We start from the raw sequence: 19,823 nt of genomic DNA, 5'->3' as shown, positions 1-19,823 counted from the left end.
CAATGTAATTTTTGTCCTTATGTTTTACAAATAGGGAAAATGAGGCTCAGATAAATTGACAAAGACTACACAGCTAGTAATTTATGGACTCAAGGGCTGGAATGCAGAGCACCTGACCTTAAGTCCACGTTTTCTTCTATTATCCCACACTATGCCCTTTGGGGCCTGAAGAGGGCTCAGACTTGTAGGATGCCCCTTACCCAAGGGTTGAGTACATGAAACTAGAGAGTGAATATTAAATCAAGATCAAAGCTTGAATAGAGAATCTCAAACTGAGTGCATTGACCTTGGGGACTAGGCCACTGGAAGCTGACGCAGGGCTAATAAACCAAGGAAATGAGAGGCCTGGGAGCTGAGAATGAGGAAGGTGGTTGGGATGCACTCCAGGGACCCCGTGGGTTGCTTTGTCATGGACTGGTTTACGAGGGAACAGGGTTCATGTCTTGTGCCTGGAGTAAGGTGGAGAGAGAGGGAGGAACAGTATTCTGTGTGAGGGCTGCCCAAGACTCTCCCCTTAGTACCCAGCCCTCTTGACTATGTCAGTTGCTGAATGCATCCCACTATAAAGTCAAGTATTCCCTTGACTCCTGGTCCACACACACAGCCTCAGCCTGGACTGCTTCCCACTGGGCCTCTGCCCTTCAGTGGCTTTGTTCTATTGTAACACCTGTGGGTTATACCAGCTTCCAAGGTGTGGAACACATGGACCCTGGTAACACATGGTGCTCAACAAAGATACACATGCCAGGCACTAGTGTAGGCACCAGGGATATATTAATGAGCCATTTGGACACAAATTCCCTGCCTTGTGGCATAGTCATTCTTGTGGGGGAGAGGGACAATAAACCAGATAAACAAGTCAGATGTTAGATAGTGATCAGCAACAAGGAAAAAGGAGAGCGTGGACAGAACAGGGGGCTATGGGATATGGTGGTGGGGGTCTGACGTTATTTTAGATAAGGCCCAGGGAAGGCCTTACCGAGATGGGGCTTTTTAATCCCCACAACAGCCCTTTGAGCAGAGAAGGGATTCAGAGAAGGGCTGCACATCCGGTGGGTGCCAGGCATTGCACGCTTATATATCCCATCTGTGATTTTCCCTCTGTGATTTATAGACCAGGAAAGTGAAGCTCAGAGAAGGCAAGTCATTTTTCCTAGTTAGAAACTGGTTCTAACACTGGAAAGTCCACACTCTCTCTGTGATTCCACTCCTTCTTCTTGAAACAGCCAGGCCAGCCACTAATTCACCCCATTTTTTAGGAAAAGAAACAGAGGCAGGAAGGACCGCGGGCCTGGGTGACTTGGGCAGAGGCAAGGCACCTGCAGATGCTTAGCCAATTCTGATACATGGAGACCTGTGTGAGGTTTTGTTCAACAATCCAGAGCATTCTGTACGTTACTTACACGATTGCCTTGAATCCGGGGTTTCTATGTGTGTGTGAGGTGAGGTCACAAGCTCATTTTACTCATCTTGGCATCTTCCCTGGTGACTTGAGCATAATCCTTGCTCAAAAAATTAAATTGAATAGACCCTTTGGACATTGCTCTCCTTTTTCTGTGACATTCATCCCAACAGCCTCTTGGGTTTATATCTGAGCATGGAGTTGCTGCATCATATGGTAACTCTCTGTGTAAGCCTTTGAGGGACTTCCAGACTGTTTTTTTCCTCCTTTGTTCTATGGATCCACATCTAACCAACAACCACAGGCTGTGGTTCTGCCTCTGGAATCTGTGCCCACCTCCACCCCCACAGAAACTGCCTCTTTAGTTCTCACCTGGAAGGCGACAGAGCCTCCTAACCAGGGAGGTTTCCCTCTCCAGTGGGTCACCCTCAGCTGCATAGCAGAGTCAGAGAGGAGGGAGTTTCAACACCTCAGTGGCCAGGCCACACCCCAGCCCAATAAGGTAGTGTCTCTGGAGGTGAGACCCAGGTGTCAGTGCTTGCTAAAGCTCCCCAGGTGAGTATGACGCATAGCCAAGCATGAGAACCTCCTTCCTTCCAACGCCTCACCTGCCACCTGAGTGCCTTCTCTAGAGCAAATCTGATTATGTGACCCGTGTCCTTCCTGAAACCCCTTTATGGCTCCCTGTGGCCTCCACAATAAAATTCAAGCTCCCCAGGATGCACGCACATTCCTGTGACCTCTGTCCCGCTGCCTCCCATCTCACCCCCGCCCCCTCCCTGACCCGTGCCACACACGCCGGGCTGCACTACATGTGCTTTCCTGGGTGCCTGCCCGTCCACCGCTCCACGCCTTGGGACAGGCCATTGCCTCTTCCTAAAGTGCCTTTCCCCATCTTTCATCCTCCTCTAGGAAGTCTTCCCTGACCACTCTCTCTTGGTGGACTGGGACCCCCAACAGCCCTGAGCAAGACTCTGTCCCAACCCTCATACACTGCCTTGTAATAGCGTGTTCACAGGTCTAGTCTGGGCTCTCATCAAGGCCAGGGCTGAGATATCATTCATCTTTGGATCTTCCACCTGTAGCTGCCTGACACACACTAGGTGGCAGGGTTTTTGTTTGTTGGTTTTTTGGCTTGTGTGTGTGTATGTGTGTGTACGTGCAGTGAATGAAGGAGTGAAAGGGTGAATGACTGAATGCCTACTGGCCTAGGCAGGAGCAGGGACCAGGTAGGCAATCTTACCCGGCACCCAGTTGTACTCTTCCGAGTCCCGACAGTAATCCCAGGGCAGGCAGCGGGCCAGTCCCACACGTCTCCATACCACATGGCACCTACCTGCACTTCCCTACTCTCAGGCCTCGAGTGTTTCATTTCTCTAGCCAGGGGCCCTGGGACCAGCAGGTGTCAGCAATAAAGGGGGACTGGGTGGGACAGTCCTTTCTGAAGCTGAAGGCAAAGTGCCCCAACCCAGGGATAAATCCTATAAACCCACTTTCAAAGGGCCCGAGTGGATGGGATGTCCCTTGTTCCTTCTTCAGCCATAAATCTCCAGACTTGGGATGGTGACTGCCCTCCTCTTTTCTTTCTTTCTTTCTTTCTTTTTTTTTATTTCAGCATATTACAGGGGCACAAATGTTTAGGTTACATATATTGCCTTTGCCCCACCCGAGTCAGAGCTTTAAGCATGTCCATCCCCCAGATGGTGCGCACCACACCCATTAGGTGTGAATATACCCATCCCCTCCTCCCCCCTCCCATCTGCCTGACACCCGATGAATGTTAATACTATATGTTCACATGGATGTTGATCAGTTAATACCAATTTGATGGTGAGTACATGTGGTGCTTATTTTTCCATTCTTGTGATACTTCACTTAGTAGAATGGGCTCCAGCTCTATTCAGGATAATACAAGAAATTCTAGGTCACCATTATTTTTTGTGGCTGAGTAGAACTCCACAGTATACATATACCACATTTTATTAATCAACTCAAGTATTGATGGGCACTTGAGTTATTTCCACATCTTTGCAATTGTGAATTGTGCTGCCATAAACATTCTAGTGCAGATGTCTTTTTTATAGAATGTCTTTTTTTCCTTTGGGTTGATGCCCAGTAATGGGATTGCTGGATCAAATGGTAGTTCTACTTGTAGCTCTTTGAGGTATCTCCATATTACTTTCCACAGAGGTTGCACTAGTTTGCAGTCCCACCAGCAGCATATGAGTGTTCCTGTCTCTCCGCATCCATGCCAACATTTATTGTTTTGGGACTTTTTCATAAAGGCCATTCTCACTGGAGTTAAGGGATATCTCATTGTGGTTTTGATTTGCATTTCCCTGATGATTAGAGATATTGAGCATTTTTCATATGTTTTTGGTCATTAGTCTATCTTCTTTTGAAACGTTTCTAGTTTGTGTCCTTTGCCCACTTTTTGATGGGGTTGTTTGATTTTTTTCTTGCTGATTATCCTGAGTTCTATATAGATTCTAGTTATCAGTCCTTTATTCGATAGATGTTTAACATGCAAATATTTTCTCCTATTCTGTAGGTTGTCTATTTACTCTCGTGATAGTTTCCTTGGCTGTCCAGGAGCTTTTTAATTTGATCAGGTTCCATTTATTTATTTCTGTTGTTGCTGTGATTGCCTTTGGGGTCTTCCTCAAAAATTTTTTCCCTAGGCCAATATCTACAAGAGTTTTTCCAACATTTTCTTCTAGAATTCTTAAGTTTTATGCCATAGGTTGAAGTCTGTTATCCACTGTGAATTGCTTTTTGTGAGAGGTGAGAAGTGCGAATCCTGTTTCAGTCTTCTACATGTGGCCATCTAGTTCTCCCAGCACCATTTATTGAATAAGGATTCTTTTCCCTAGTGTATCTTTCTGTCTGCTTTGTCAAAGATTAGATGGCTATATGAGGATGATTTTATATCTGGGTTCTCAGTTCTATTCCATTGGTCTATGTCTCTGTTCTTGTGCCAGTACCGGGCTGAATTAGTTACTATAGCCTTGTAGTATAGCTTGAGGTCTTGTAAATTGATGCTTCCCAATTTTTTTTTTCTTAAGATTGCTTTAGCTATACAGGTCTTCTCTGGTTCCATATGGAGTGTAGAATTATTTTTTCTAGATCTGCAAAAAATGACGTTGGTATTTTAATAGGGATTGCACTGAATCTGTAGATCACTTGGGTAGTATAGACATTTTAGCAATGTTGATTCTGCCGACCCATGAGCATGGTATGGTTTTCCACCTGTTTATAGCCTCTGCTATTTCCTTCCTCAGTATTTCGTAGTTCTCCCTTTAGAGGTCTTTTACCTCCTTAGTTAAATATATTCCTAGGTATTTTATTTTCTTTGTTGCTATTGTGGAGGGTATTGAGTCTTTGATTTGCTTCTCAGTTTGACTGTTGTTGGCATATATGAATGCTACTGATTTGTGTATATTGATTTTGTAACCTAAGACTTTGCTGAATTTGTTTATCAATTCCAGTAGTCTCATGGAAACATCTTTGGGGTTTTCTAGATATAAGATCATATTGTCAGCAAAGAGTGATAGTTTGACCTCTTCTGCCCCCATTTGAATGCCCTTGATTTCCTTCTCTTGTCTGATTGCTCTGGCTAGGACTTCCAGCACTATGTTGAATAGAAGCAGTGACAGAGGGACTGTCCTCCTCTTGACAGCACTGTAAAGAGCACGGACTATACAGTGCCCTTCTGGGTGGGGCAGGGACTGCTGTCTTCTGCCCACTGAGCTAGCTTACTTCTTTCCACAAGGGCTTCACTCTCTCTGGGGGAGCTGGTGGAGGCCACAAGGCTGTAGTGCTGGTGCTAAAGGCTTCCATGAGCATTTGCCTGTAAATACCCGGGCTCCTTTCTGCTGCTCAGCCCACAGGGATGCCACTTTAGTTCCTGTGACTAAACGGAGCACTGTAAAGGGAGTCCAGCCCTGTGGCCCCCATGTGACTGTGGGTGATTTACTTCCTCTCTTGAGTTCTTGGTTTCCTTAGAGGGCGGAGGCAGGGGCGGACTGGATGGCCCTGGAGGCTGCCTTCTGCTCTAATGCCCCAGCTCTCTTCATCCCAGGGCAAAGCCGTGTGTGGGTTTTCCTTCAGTCCTGAATTATCAGGAAAATCATGTTTGGGAAGATCAGAGTTGACTGTGGCCTCTGCATCCACATGGTGACAGAGCAGTGTAGGGAACAGCACTGGACAAAGGAGTCTCCAAATCTGGAATTCATTTCCTGCTCTGCCCCTGGCTAGCAGTGTCCTAGGGGACAAGTCATGTCTCCCTCTGTAGGCCTCAGTTTGCTGGTCTGTAAATTGGGAGATTTAATACCTTCCCAATTCATTCAACAAAACCTTGCCAAGAGCCTGCTTGTGGCTGGCCCAGGGCTCCGTGGGGAGATGGGTGAATGAGACATGATGCTAACTCTCCAGTAGCTCACTGTCTGGCAGGGAGACAGCCAAGTAAACAGGCAATTGTAATATATGATATGATATGATATATCAGGAATCAGAAGAAAAATGATGAGGATAGCTAGCATGCCTTAGGTCTTACTAGTGCTCTGCTCGGCTGTCTGCTAGGGGCTTAATAAAGATCACTTCTTTTAATCCTGTATCAATCCTACGAGTTGAGTACGGCAAATACCCCCATTTTACAGGTGCTCAGGGAAGGCTTCCCAGATGAAAGGGTGCATCTGTCAGTTGGCACCTGAAGTACGCATAGGGGCTCCGCAGGCAAAGCCCGGGGATTGGGAACAAAGGCCCTGCACATGCGCAGGCTGTGGTTCCCACGGTGCAGGGGAAGGGGGCTGGTGGATGGCAGAGAGGGGGGCGCAGGCTTAAGAGGTCAGGGAGAGCCAGGGAGGATGGATGTATGTCTGGGGAAAGAGACCCCTCAGCGCCAGTGAGAAAGGAGGTGGGACATCTACTCGGTGCCCTCTTGGAGACTGCTGTAGTTTCAGGAAAGAGTGGAGGGCCTGGGCCTGGGGACTGGAGGTCAGAGGGGACTCGATCGAGGCAATCGAAGCCAGTGAGATCGTGTATCCAGGTGGCCTCCATGAAAAGGCAGAGCCATGTGTTGTCCCCAGGCGGCAGCCTCAGCCCCAGGGGGACTGGCGACCGCCCACCACACCGCTGTCCACACACCGGAGTGACCCGGAGGTGGAGAAGCACCACCAGGCCTTTCCCGCCCGGCAAGGAATCCTCAGAAACAGGGCCACGGGCCAGGCCGGAGGAGGAAGTTGTTTGGCTTTGTAGAAAAAATACTTTATGGACTCTTGTCAAATGAAATAAACCTCTTTTCTTCCTCTTACAACTTATATTCCTTTCCTGAAATATCTTCAACACCTTAAGACCCCTGGAGAATTTATTGTCCCTCTCCATCATATTTTGAGAGAGTAACAATAATCTAAGTATAAAAAATACGTGCATTAAATAAACCATTTCTACATATTTTAACAATGAGATGAAAAAACCCTAAATCTGTCTTTGATTCAATTTGGTAGATTTTGACATCCAAGGAGGGGTCCTGGCACGATGCTGGATTCTACTTGGAGATAAAAGACCTTTCAATAAGCAGATATTGAGCAGCTGACACACTAGGAAGTGAGGGAAGTGCCCGGGGAAGGAGGAGGGGCCTCTGCCCTGGGGAAGGGCTCGAAGCCACAAATCCCCTCGATTTCCCTAAACCTTAGTGTTTCAGTTGTATAATGGGATAACCACATCTACTTCAAAGACTTGTTGGGAAGAATGGAGCTACTCTATGTGAAGGGCTTAACAGGGAGCCTTCCCTGTGGCTATCATGGTGTAATCTGGTCTTCACAATGACGAGTGAGCAGGTATTAGTATCCAGGACTACAGAGGGGGAGCCCGGCTCTGAGAGGAAGGTGGGCGGTGCCGTGGGGACAGCATGGGTTTTGCAGGAGAATCTACATAGGCTTAGATTCTGGCTGCTCTGAAATTTACTAGCTGTATGGTATCGGACAAGTTGTGTAATCCCTCCGAGCCTCACTTCTTCATCTGTAAAGTAGGAATAACACCTTTCAGAGGGTTGTTCCGAAGATTAAATTAGATAATGCAGGGAGGTGCCAGTACTCTGCTTTAATACCTGATAGGTGCTTACAGAAAAGAGTAGCTAGAGACGGGGACTCCTTGCCCAGAGCTGCACAGCTACATTCAAATCCAGGTGTGTCTGACCTCAAAGTCTGGGCTGTCCCCACCGTACCACTTGTTGATGGGACAAACAACTTGTTGAGGGGTGGACAGGATCAGAACGGTTTCCAGGAGAGCTTTGGTCACTTACTCAGAGCCCACTTCAGTTATCTCGTGCTCCCTTCTGAGTTTTGTTTCAATTCAACACTGTTTACACCAGGTATTTAAGGACAAAGGAGATGGCACCAATTTCCCAACTGCCTACTGTCCTTTCCCCAGCTGCAGGATCAGATATTGTGGTGGGCGGGTGTGGACCCTGGTTGGATGGGGTGTGCAGGGGTTGCCATGTTCATGGTCTCCTGACCTTGGCTCGTCTGCGAGGGGCTCTATTTTCCCTGCCCTGGGAGAGCTTGGAGACAGCACTGGGTGTCAGGACGTTACCTTAACCAGGTGGATACAGCACCAATTGCCCCTGCTGGTGACCTGCAGTTCTCCCTCCCTTCTCTCCCCCTCGCCCTCTACCCGCTGTCAGAGCAGGGCCAATTCCTCCCAGCTCTAAGGCTGTGACACCAGAAGTCAGGTGTCACTCAATAGCTTATTTTCCCTCCTAATTCATATTCAGAGGAATGAGGATATAGTTTCCATTAGCCAAACTGCTTTCTCTTACCCAGGAAAACAAGTTTAATATGTGAAATTTTTTTTTCCTGCTAGGTCTTGCTAACTAGTTATCATTGACCCAGGCTATATTTTTTTACCTATGACATTCTCTGAACTTTAAATATTACTTCTTTCTAAAAACAATTACGACAAAATTTCTGCAAAAATGTTTCCAGTATAAAGGCTAATATTATTTTCCTATGCTCTCCTCTGAGCCCCAAAGGTAGATAATTGTAAACAGAACTTTAAGAACCATCTTATACACAGACATCCAAGTGGAAATGTTCAGTAGGTAGTTGAAAATATAGGACTGGAGTCTAGGACTAGAAACATAGACTCCGGGCAGTGGTGGGTAAGGTGTTTGGACTGATGCTGTCTTGGTTGGAGTTCCTCTAGAAGCCAACCCTGAGAAAAGGCTTTGAATACAAGTAGCTTGCTAGGGAAGCAATCCCAGGAAACATTGGCAGGGGAGAGAAGAAGTGAGAGATAGGGAAGTGAGGAAGCCCATGAAGGGAGCATTTTCAAGTTGCTACTGCTACGGGTAACTCAGCTTGATCCTGATAAGAAGCTCTTGGCTCTGAGTTCAACGGCTCAATCCAGTGACCTTTCCTCTCCCCCAAAATATCCATGACCTGCCCCTGTGGTTTCCCCAAATTTCTCTGCAACTTTCCCTTGCTTTTCCTCCATCCATTCTGACTCAGAGGAAGGGAGATCCCCGTTCTCTGAGCAAATGCTTCCATTTCAACTGTTGATTGAATCCCATCCTACCACCTCCGAGATCTTGCCCCCTCAGCCCCCTGCCATTCTCTAGCTCCCTTTCTGTCCACCCTTCCCTCTTCATCCTCACTCCTTCAGGACACCTCGCAATTGGATTTTTGTTTTCTCCTTTTTCCTTTCTCTTTCCCAAGCGCTGGAGACCCAGGTGCTTTTCTCGGAGGGGACTCCCTCGAGCTCCGGATGCACCTCTGTCTACCTTGTTCCAGACACGATTCTGTCCTAATTCACTTCTGCAAAATTCTCATCTCTAAAACGTGTGAGGACAATAATAACTACATAGCAGAGTTGTGGTAGGGACTGGAGGTCAAAAAAATAAACTGTCCAGCACAGAGTCTGGCACCAGTTAGGCATGGTAGTAACCAGTACTGCCACAAGCCTAATTATTAGAGTTTGCAAGCCACAGAGCATCAGGAACAGAAAATTGCAAGAAGGAGAGCTGCTAGAGCCAGGAAGGGACTGCTGACAACTTGACACCGAGGAAGGAGATAGAACAATTCCAAAAAGCAGGTACAAGAACTCAAAAAGACTTGTGGCTTGGGATTATTTTGTGAATTACAAGAAGTGTGTGTGCCTCAAGAGTTATCGATACCTCCTAGCCGTCTGGACTGTTACAGTGTTGGGTGTCCTTAAGGATAACAACTGTAGTTAGGAATAAGAATGTCGCAATCTTCAAAACATTTCTTCCCTCTTAAGTAGAAAGTGCTTGTTTTAAATGCCAGTACTAAATGTTCAGTAACAATTGGCTGCAGTTGACATTCCCAAGAAAAATGTAGTGACAAGCCCCATTCAGTAGAGGAACTAAGGCAGGACCAGTCTTGTCTGGTTGGTCGTCTGGCTACCGAACTTTCCCTTACAAAGTTAAAGAAGTTTGGGACTGCAATGAGAATAGAAGAGCAGTAGGATGAATAGACCACGAAGCCCACACACAGATCTGCAGGAATAAAAGAAAGTGGTAAGTGAGCAAGGAGGCATTTCAAAGCCCTGGGGACGGGATGGTTTGATGTTGAATCAGTGGTGCAGGGACAGTTGGCTAAGTGCTTGGAAAGGCATAAAGTTACATCTCTGCATCACATCAAAATTAGATTCCAATGTCTATTAAAGAGTTATCAACCAAAAATTGGAAAACACCCAACAATGAGAATTGGTTCAATTATTTTATATTGATATGATGAACTATTATCTAGTCATTAAAATCATAGTTTTAGAAGAATGGCCAATCTCATGATCTATTATTAAGTAAAAATAGCAGGCTACAAAAAATATACAGCTTGTGACCACAATTTTGTAGACTAGTTCCCTTCTCTCTATATAGGCTTGTGTGTATGCGCACACACACATTTGGAGCGTGGGTAAGTCCACATGTACGGTGTATATTCATATGTGCATATACACATAGCATGAAAACAGTCTGTAATGAAACATCAAAATGATAATAGTGATTATCTCAGAGTGGTAAAATAACAGGTAATTTTTACTTACACCTACTTCTTGTTTTGTTTTTTCCAAATGTTTCACAATGAAGATTCATTACTTTTAAAATATGAAAAAACAATGTTATCTAGAAAATTAATCTATAATGGCTCTAATATTAAAATAATTTACATACACTGGTAAAAGACAGAATGAATTTGGGGAGCAGACCCCCATGAACATTGGGAATCCACGGGGCTTAGCATCCCTGCTTCTCCCCAATATCCCACCATGGAATGACCAAATATGACTTTATTATTTTAAATTTTTTATTTTATTATTATTTTTTTTAGAGATAGAGTCTTGCTTTGCTGCCAAGGCTGGAGTGCTGTGGCACGATCATAGCTCACTGTAACCTTGAATTCCAGGGCTCAAGTGATCCTCCCATCTCAGCCTCCCCAGTAGCAGGGACTACAGGCATGTATTGCCACACCTGGCCAATTTTTAAATTTTTTATAGAGACAGGGATCGTGCTATGTTGCCCAGGCCAGTCTTGAACTCCTGGCCTCAAGCGATCTTCCCACCTTGGCCTCCCAAAGTGCTGGGATCACAGGTGTTGAGCCACCACACCTGGCCCAAACACGACTTTATAAACTCTTCTGGTACCCGATACCATGTGCAGCCTGTACTTCTCTGGAGCGGAAACCCACTGGCCCAGTGTTGGAAGCTGCTGCTGTGCTCCATGAGATAGTCCGAGGATGGCCCCGCGGATCTTATCTCCGTTTCTGGTGGGGAAGGGGTGGCCGGGGAGAGTTAATGGTTAGCATTTTCTCAATTACAATTTTTCTCCTATAAAAGGTTTTTAAACATGTGATGCCTGCAGTTATTCTGATGTATTAGAATCTAGTATGAGACTATCAAATTTAGTACTGATTATATTTTTAACTCTCACAAGTTTAATATATCAGCATTTCAGAATACGGTGGTTCTCAAAAGAATCAGGACTACAGCAGCCTGGGTCTCTGTGTCTTTCACGGGTTCCCAGGTGATTCTGAAACACACTAGCTGGAGACCTCCTGTGGTTGAATATTCTACAGTAGCGGTTCTCAAACGTGGCTGGAATTAGAATCACTTGGACAGCTTTTAAAACTCTCAATGGCGAGACCATACCCCAGACCACTAAACTCAAAATTGGTGTCGGGGGAGGCTGTTCATCAGTAGTTTTTAACGTTCCCCGGGTGCTTTCAATATGCAGCCAGGTTTGAAAACTGGTATTCTAACCGGGAGCAGCCTGACACCCAGGTGCTGCACACACCGAGCCTGGGAAGCAGCCCCAGCAACAGCCCTGAGTCCGAATGACTTTGTGTTCTCTGTCTCCATCTGCTGGCCATTCTGCTGCATTGCTGTAATTCACCCGTACAATTTGGGCATCCAAGACAGGCTGTTTCTTGCACTTTTAAGAGAAGTTTGCCAAAAGAATAAAAAAGAACCAAAAAAACGTGAAATTTTAAGTAATAAAAAATAGCTACAAAATATACTGTTGTAAATAACAGAATGACCTAAGAATTATAAATGTATTAGGATAATACATCCAGGATATTTTGCAGTACTTGGTAAATAAAAAACAATCAGTTATAATTATTAACATTATAATTAAGCATAAGTTAGACATCATCCTTTGGGTACCAGTAATTCATTTTGAATGAGTGGTTATCATTCATTCAAAAAAACATCTGGTCCTACTATACCTGGCACACTGTCGGCTATGGGTTACCCACTGTGAACAGACAGTCTGCACAGTGAGAAAGAAATTGAGCAATTTCAGGTGTGTGTATGTGATAGAGAATTATTATTATTATTTTAATAAAATAAGAAAGACTTTGGGGGAAGTACACTATTCTATGAGTTTTATAACCACTGCTGCAATCAGGATTCTAAACAATTCCATCACCCCCCGAAACCTCCCTCATGTTTCCCTGTAGTGGTATCTTTGCCTCATCCCAGTCTCTGACAATCAATGATTTGTTTTTTATTCCTAGTTTGTCCTTTTTCATAATGTAATGTAAATAAATTCATACACTATGTAACCTTTTGGGAGTGGCTTTTTTTCACTCAGCAACATTTCTTTCCATATGGTTGTTTCAGGTTAATTTACTCTTTTTTTTTTTTTTTCAGTTTATTAAAGCTGAAGTTTACATTGTTGATTTGAGACTTCCTTCTTTTCTAAAATAAGCACTAAATGCTACAAATTTCCATCTAATCCCTGCTTTAGCTACACCTATACATTCTGATATATTGTATTTTCATTTTTGTTCAGTTTTAAATATTTTCTAATTTTCTCATTTCCTTTGAGACTTCCCCTTTGACCCATGGGCTACCTAGAAGTATGTTATTTAGTTTCCGTGTATTTAGAGATTCCCCAGTTACTGATGCCTGGTTTAATTCTATTATGGCCAGAGATCATACTTTGTATGATTTCAATTCTTTTGTATTTTTTGAGATTTATGATCCACAACATGGTCCCATGGATTACTGAGAGAGGAGTGTTGATGTCCCTGACCATTAGAGATAGTTGCTGGTTTACCATTTTCCCTTTCAGTGCCATCAGTTTTTGCTTCATGTTTTTTGAAGTTTTGTTATTAGGTACATAGACACTTTGGATTGTTACATCTTCTTTGCAAATTGACCCTATCATTACGTTGTGTCCCTCTTTATCCCTGGTAAATGTCCTTGGTCTGAACTCTCCTTTGTATGACATTAATTATAGCTACTCTACCTTTCTTTTGATTTGTATTTATATGAAATGTCTTTCTTTTTTATCCTTTTATTTTTAATCTATACTATTTATTTAAAATGAGTTTCTTATAAACAGCATATACTTCAGTTTTGGATTTTTTTTACAGTTAGCAATCTCTGTCTTTTAATTAGTATATGGAGATCTTTTAAATTTAATGTAATTGTTGATATGTTTGGAGTTAGGTCTAATATTTTATTATTTGTTTTCTATTTGTTTTTTATTCATTCCCTGTTTTTTTTAAATCCATGTTTTGGCTTTCCCGCCTTCTTTTAGATTATTTGAATATTTTTTGGTATTGAAGTTTAATTTACCTATTGAGTTTTTACTATTTCTTTTTGTGTAATTCTTTTATGTGGTAGCTTTAGGGATTACAAAACACTTACCTAACTTTTCACAGTCTATTTAGGATTAATATTTTATCACTTCAAGTGAAATGTGGAAACCTTACTACCATATAGATTCTTTACTCTCTTTATGTTGTAATTTTCATATTATTATATCTATAGCCATTGGAAACCTCATCAGACAATATTAACGTTTTGCCTTCACTGATTTATACATATTATAAAGAAGTTAAGATGAAAAAAATAGCCTGTTTTTATCCAAATATTTCTCATTTCTGTTGTTCTTCATTTCCGAAGTTTAAAATTTCCCTCTGGTATAATTTCCCTTCTTTCTAAAGAATTAGCATTTCTTTCATAGCAGGTCTGATGGTGACGAATTCTCATCTAAGAATGTTTTATGTTGTCTTAATTACTGAAGAATATTTTTGTTGGATATAAAATTTTAGCTTGGAAGTTCTTTTCCTCCAACACTTTAAAAATCTCATCCACTGGTTTCTGGCCCCCTCAGTTTCTGATGATTTGTTTAAATCATCATTCCATAACATGCAACGTGCTAGTTTTCTCTGACTGCTTTTAAGATTTTTTCTTTGTCTTTGGTTTTTAGAAATCTGATTATGATTTGTCTGGGCATGGGTTTCTTTGAGTTTATCCCATTTGGGTTTGCTGAGATTCTTGGATCTGTAAGTTTGTCTTTTGCCAAATTTGGGAACTTTTCAGCCATTATTTCTTCAAATATTTTTTTCTGTGCCACATGCTCTCTCCTCTCCTTACAGAACTGCAATCACAAGGATGTTAGATTTTTTTCTATTGTCCTGCAAATTTGTGAGGCTCTGTTCTTTCATTCCCTAGTATCTGCTCTCACCGCTGTTGTTTAGACTGGACAATTTCTATTGCTTTATATTCCAGGACACTGCCTCTTTCCTCTGTCACCAGGATCCCGCTCTTAAGACTATTCAGTCATTTTTTTAAAATTTCATTTATTTTCTTTTTCTATTCTAAAATTTCCACTTGGTTCCTTTGTTTATGTCTTTTATCTCTACTGACACTCTTTTAATTTGTTTCACCATTGTCTTACTTCTTGGAAATGGTTATTATACATGACTTAAGGCCTTTGTCTAACCTCTGTGTCATTTCAGAGTTGGTGTCTGCTGCGAGTCTTTTCCACATGAGATGTTGAAGTTTTCTCTGTTCTGCACATGTTGAATAATTATGGATTTTATGCTAACATTTGAATACTGTGTTATGGGACCCTGGGCCATGCTGGAACCTTATGAAGAATGTTGATGGTTTTGCTTTTGCAGGCATTTGTCCCGGTTAGATTGAGTCCGCAAGTTCCTGCCTGCCTTCTGTGGGCTGACTCCAATGTCAGGTGTTAGCCTTTGCAGTGCTTTCCAGATCTGTTCCGTGTGGGGGCCACCCAGTAGCTAGTGTGGGACTAGGCAGGGGTCCATCCCACAGTTCAGCTCTCAAAGCCTTTGGTGCTCTGCTTAGGGTGAGAGCCCAGGAGTCCACATACAGCCTTCTGGGATTGCTTTCTTGGGTTCCCTCCTCTGTGAAATCTTGACACTTTACAGTCTCAGGGTCCCCTCTTTCTGGTTCTGTGGCTAGAAAGCCAGGCTTTTAATTCCCGTTACTCGCCCATACAGTTTTTGTGACTGTATCTGCCTCCAGGGTCGAGTATGGAAAGACAGAGAGAGAGAGAGAAGGCAATGGGCATTACCCTCTTCCTGCAGCCCTCACTTCTGTGAGCAGAGGTTGTTCCCTTTCCCTGAAGTTGTAGGCACCCCCTGGCTGCCCTGCTGCAGTAGAACTGCCCTCAGGGCTGGTGTGGGGAGAAGAGAAGCAACGCCGATGGGATCTCCCCCAACTCTCTCTGGCCTACAGGGGCGCACTTTCCCGCTTCTAGGACCTGAAACCAAAGGCTTGGACCTCTTTCTATTGGCACCTGGTGTGCAAATCCAGGTTTTGGTTAGTTAGCCTTGGAGTCTGGGCCAGGAGATGCAAGCTGGGGGACAGACCGGCAAACTCACTGCCTGTTGGATGGTGCTTCGAGTTCTTTTCCTTCTCTAATCTTTCTGCTACTACTTTCCTTTCAGAGCTGACTGCCCCATGTGTTTAGTCCAGGGTTTATAGTTGCAATCAGTGGGAGAGACAGGATGGAGTATGACTGAAATGAGAATGAGGGATGGGTTTTTATTTAACAAATAGAAGCATGGATTTTAAAAGGCTGAAAAATCGACCTTAGGGCACGCTACTTCAGGGAGAAGTGTCTCTTTTCCCCTACAGTGTGGTGGTTATAAGCCTGATGCCTTGGTTTGAATTTTTGTATTCACTTTTCTGGATGAACTTTAGAATCATTGTTGTTTAAAAAAATCTAATTTTGATTTTGATGGGAATTCAGTTAAATTTATAGATTTGGGGGAAAGTAGTCTTTTTATAATATTGAGTCTTTCAGTCTAGGAACATGATATATCTACTCATTTTTTTAAATGCCTTCTTTGATGATCTTTGGTAAAATATATATTTTTTTCTTCACAAAATCCTTCCACAAGCTTTGGTTAAATTTATTCCCAGGTATTTTATTATTTTTGTTACTATTTGAATGGGATTTTTTTAAACACAAAGAAGCCAAATTGGTTATTGCTGATATATAGAAGAGCTACTGATTTTGGCATATTTACTCTGTAAGCAGCTGCGTTACAGAACTTTTATTGGTTCTATTATTTTCTGAGTTGATCTTGTTGGTTTTCTGCAGATAATGATTTGTGAATTCAGTCTCTCTCAGACTGGTTTTCTGCAAATAATAATTTGTAAACTCTTGGGGGGAAAAAAACTTTGAAAAATTTTATTTTTGGTTTATTTAATCACATTGGCCATTAATTTTTGTACAATATTAGATAATATTGGTGGCATCAGGCTTGCTTGTCTCGGTTCTGACTTTTTTAGGGAAGTCACTATTAAGATAGATATATTTTATTATGCTAAGGTAGTATTTTTAAGTATTTTAAAAAATTTTTGATCAGAAAAGGATACTGCATTTTAGCATTCTTCCAGCATCCATAAAAATGACCGTCTGGTTTTTCTTCATTGACCTATTAATGTGGTAACATTTTACGAATAGGACTGCCTGATTCCGACAGGAAATCCTGGTTGGTCATGGCAGAGACTGCAGAGCAATCATTCTCAAGGAGGGTTTTTTTCAGGACTTATGCCCAAGAGAGGTTGTGCCACCACGTCCCCTCCCCCTTATTGGTCCAGTGAGCCACTGTCACTGGCTGCAGTGTTGTGGTCCTCAGGTGTGTTGGACAGAAATGGCAAATGCATGAATGCTATCTGAGACTTTGGCCCCACCCCTAACACAGTGTCTTTGACACTAGAGTTGAGGATCTCCTTACCCTGGGCTTGAGGACTCAAGGTCTGTCCTAGAAGAAGACAGACATCATTCCCCAAGATCCCACTCCAGTGATCTTCCTCCGGTGAGAAGCAGAGACATTCAAGCCCCAGGAACTCTGTGAGGTACTGTTATCCCCATTTCACAGATACGTGGTCAAGTGACTTGTCCAAGGACATAGTTACTAAGTAGCACGGTTGTCCGGTTGTCCTTTAAAACCCAGGTGTAATTCCAGAGCTTGTGTGAGCTGGATCTGTCATTTCCGAAGATTGGCTGTCAGGGACTGGCCATGAGGTAGAACCGGGAGAGAGTTCCTACTCCCCTGTTCAGTGTGTGTGGCCTATCCCACCCTAATCCCTTCCCTGCCCTGTGAGGGACCTGGTGGGCTACAGAGGTCTTGCAGTAGTGCCTCTCCCATAGGTTCCCCAGGCATCCAGGCTGACACCTCACCTAAAAGACAGAGGAATCAGGCTGCTTAATTGCCATCATAAAGGCTCATGATGTGTTGGCAGTATTTCTGCCTACTGTTCTGAAAATCTGAGGAAATAGCTAACATTTATTGAGTACCAGAAGCTATTCTATGAACTTTCTATGTCTTAACTATTTAATTGTTATAACATTCTTATGAAATGGGCACTATTATCCCCATTTTACAGATGAAAAAACTAAGGCACAAGAGAGGTTAAGCAACTTTCACAGATGGAAAGCTGCAGAGCCAGGATTTAAGCCCAAGCTCTTAACCACTGCACTGTATCAGTGAAGCAAAGACTGAATAAACCACAGTAACTACAATTTACTTACCTCTTATGTTGGAAAGATGGTGAAGTTTTGCTCCCTGTTTGTATTCATATACTAGTATCAAACTCCAGGAAGACTTTGCCCTGGTGTTTTACAGGAGGTTTCTGTCACTCCTTACACCTGCTTTACCATTAATTAGTACCATGGAAGAGGTTACAAATGGGCGCTTTTCTCGAGTTCTAGAAGGGGATAGGAATTAATAGGTTTATTTTACTGGTCACAGGAAAGGTTCAAAGAGGAAGAAGAGTGACGTCGCACAATGCTATCAGTCTAGTGGACAAAGGCTCTAGCCATCTGTGCCTGGAATGATCCTTTCTTCAAGTTGTCTTTTAAACATCAAAAAGAAAGTTTAGAATTTGGCATTCTGAATCAGCCACGCTATCTGCTGTTTCTGCATTGGAGGAAGTTCTCTTTATTGTCCATGGGCATCTTTCTGGAGGCAGCGGGCCTGGGGTATCTGAGAGGAGCTCCCGCCCCCCAGCATAGGCACACCCACCCCGCCATGGTGAGGAGAGAATCGGCGGCCTCTCAGGACAGAAGCAGTTACCCCAGCCCCTGCGGACAAAAGCAGGTATCCCAATTCCTGGAATTTCTCCAGGTGCTTAACTGTAGTTCTTTTTCTGCACACAAACATTAACATCCATTATCAGGACTTGGAAACCTCTATAGAAGCTAGTTTTTTAAATGAGATTTTATTCAAGATAAGCAAAGGATAAGAGATCATTACATGAAACCACTAGAGGCCATGTCACAAATATTTTATCAAGAAACTTACCAGAGAAAACTCAAAGAACCAGAGTAATAAGCTATATATGCCACATTTTTACTGTTTTGAAAATGACAAGTCAGAAGGTGGTGCTGAGTATGTATTCAAGAGAAGGGAGTTCCAAGATGCATGATAGGGTCAGGACAGGTTTGACTTAGTCCCCTAGGTCCTCTGTAACAATTCATGTTCAGAATCATCTCCAAAGAAAAGCAAGTTTAAAGAATGTTCAATATGGGTGTTTTGTTTTGTTTTTACATATACCACATTTTATTAATCTACTCATTCATGTATTGATGGGCACTTGGGTTATTTCCACATCTTTGCAATTGTGAATTGTGCTGCTATAAATATTCTAGTGCAGATGTCTTTTTTATAGAATGCCTTTTTTTCCTTTGGGTAGATGCCCAGTAGTGGGATTGCTGGATCAAATGGTAGTTCTACTTGTAGCTCTTTGAGGTATCTCTGTATTGCTTTCCAGAGGTTGTACTAGTTTGCAGTCCCACCAACAGTATATGAGTGTTCCTATCTCTCTGCATCCACGCCAACATTTATTGTTTTGGGACTTTTTGAGAGGCCATTCTCACTGGAGTTAAGTGATATCTCATTGTGGTTTTGATTTGCATTTCCCTGATGATTAGCGATGATGAACATTTTTTCATGTTTGTTGGCCATTAGTCTATCTTCTTTCGAAAAGTCTCTGTTCATGTCCTTTGCCCACTTTTTGATGGGGTTGATTTTCTCTTGCTGATTTTCCTGAGTTCTATATAGATTCTAGTTATCAGGCCTTTATCGGATGTGTAGCATGCAAATATGTTCTCCCATTCTGTAGGCTGTCTGTTTGCTCTCGTGATAGTTTCCTTGGCTGTCCAGAAGCTTTTAAATTTGATCAGGTTCCATTTATTTATTTTTGTTGTTGCTGTGATTGCCTTTCGGGTCTTCTTCATAAATTCTTTGCCTAAGCCAATGTCTATAAGAGTTTTTCCAACATTTTCTTCCAGAATTCTTACAGTTTCATGCCTTAGGTTTAAGTCTGTTATCCACTATGAGTTGATTTTTGTGAGAGGTGAAAGGTGTGGATCCTGTTTCAGTCTTCTACATGTGGCTATCCAGTTTTCCCAGCATCATTTATTGAATAAGGATTCTTGTCCCTAGTGGTGGTGTATGGTTTGTTTTTACTGTGCTCTTAATTCTTTGGCAACTGGTACTCTACCAATGGAAAATTGAGCCTTTAGTTAACCTGAGTCCTCTGTTCCCTAGTCATTGCCTAGACAGCAGTTTCTGAGCAACCAAGAACATATTAGAGGAGGGAAGAGAAGAGAACTTAAGGGCAA

General features: G+C 42.9%; 1 long non-coding RNA gene across 4 annotated transcripts in view; it reads left to right on the top strand.

The window, feature by feature from the left end:
- The window catches only part of LOC123620365, a 96,169-nt gene that overhangs the window by 41,337 nt on the left and 35,009 nt on the right, over nt 1-19,823 (top strand). Inside the window, exon 1 of one of the 4 annotated variants that reach the window (XR_006728816.1) lies at nt 9,898-9,938. The exons of the other annotated variants lie outside the window; for them this stretch is intronic. This is a non-coding gene — a long non-coding RNA (uncharacterized LOC123620365). Of the gene's footprint in view, nt 1-9,897; nt 9,939-19,823 lie in introns of those variants that run through there. 4 annotated transcript variants of the gene reach the window in all.

The sequence above is a fragment of the Lemur catta genome, chromosome 15 (genome assembly GCF_020740605.2).
Source record: "Lemur catta isolate mLemCat1 chromosome 15, mLemCat1.pri, whole genome shotgun sequence".
NCBI classification, from domain to species: domain Eukaryota; kingdom Metazoa; phylum Chordata; class Mammalia; order Primates; family Lemuridae; genus Lemur; species Lemur catta.
The sequence above is the reverse complement of the archived record's forward strand: the minus strand, read 5'-3'. Positions and strand labels throughout refer to the sequence as shown.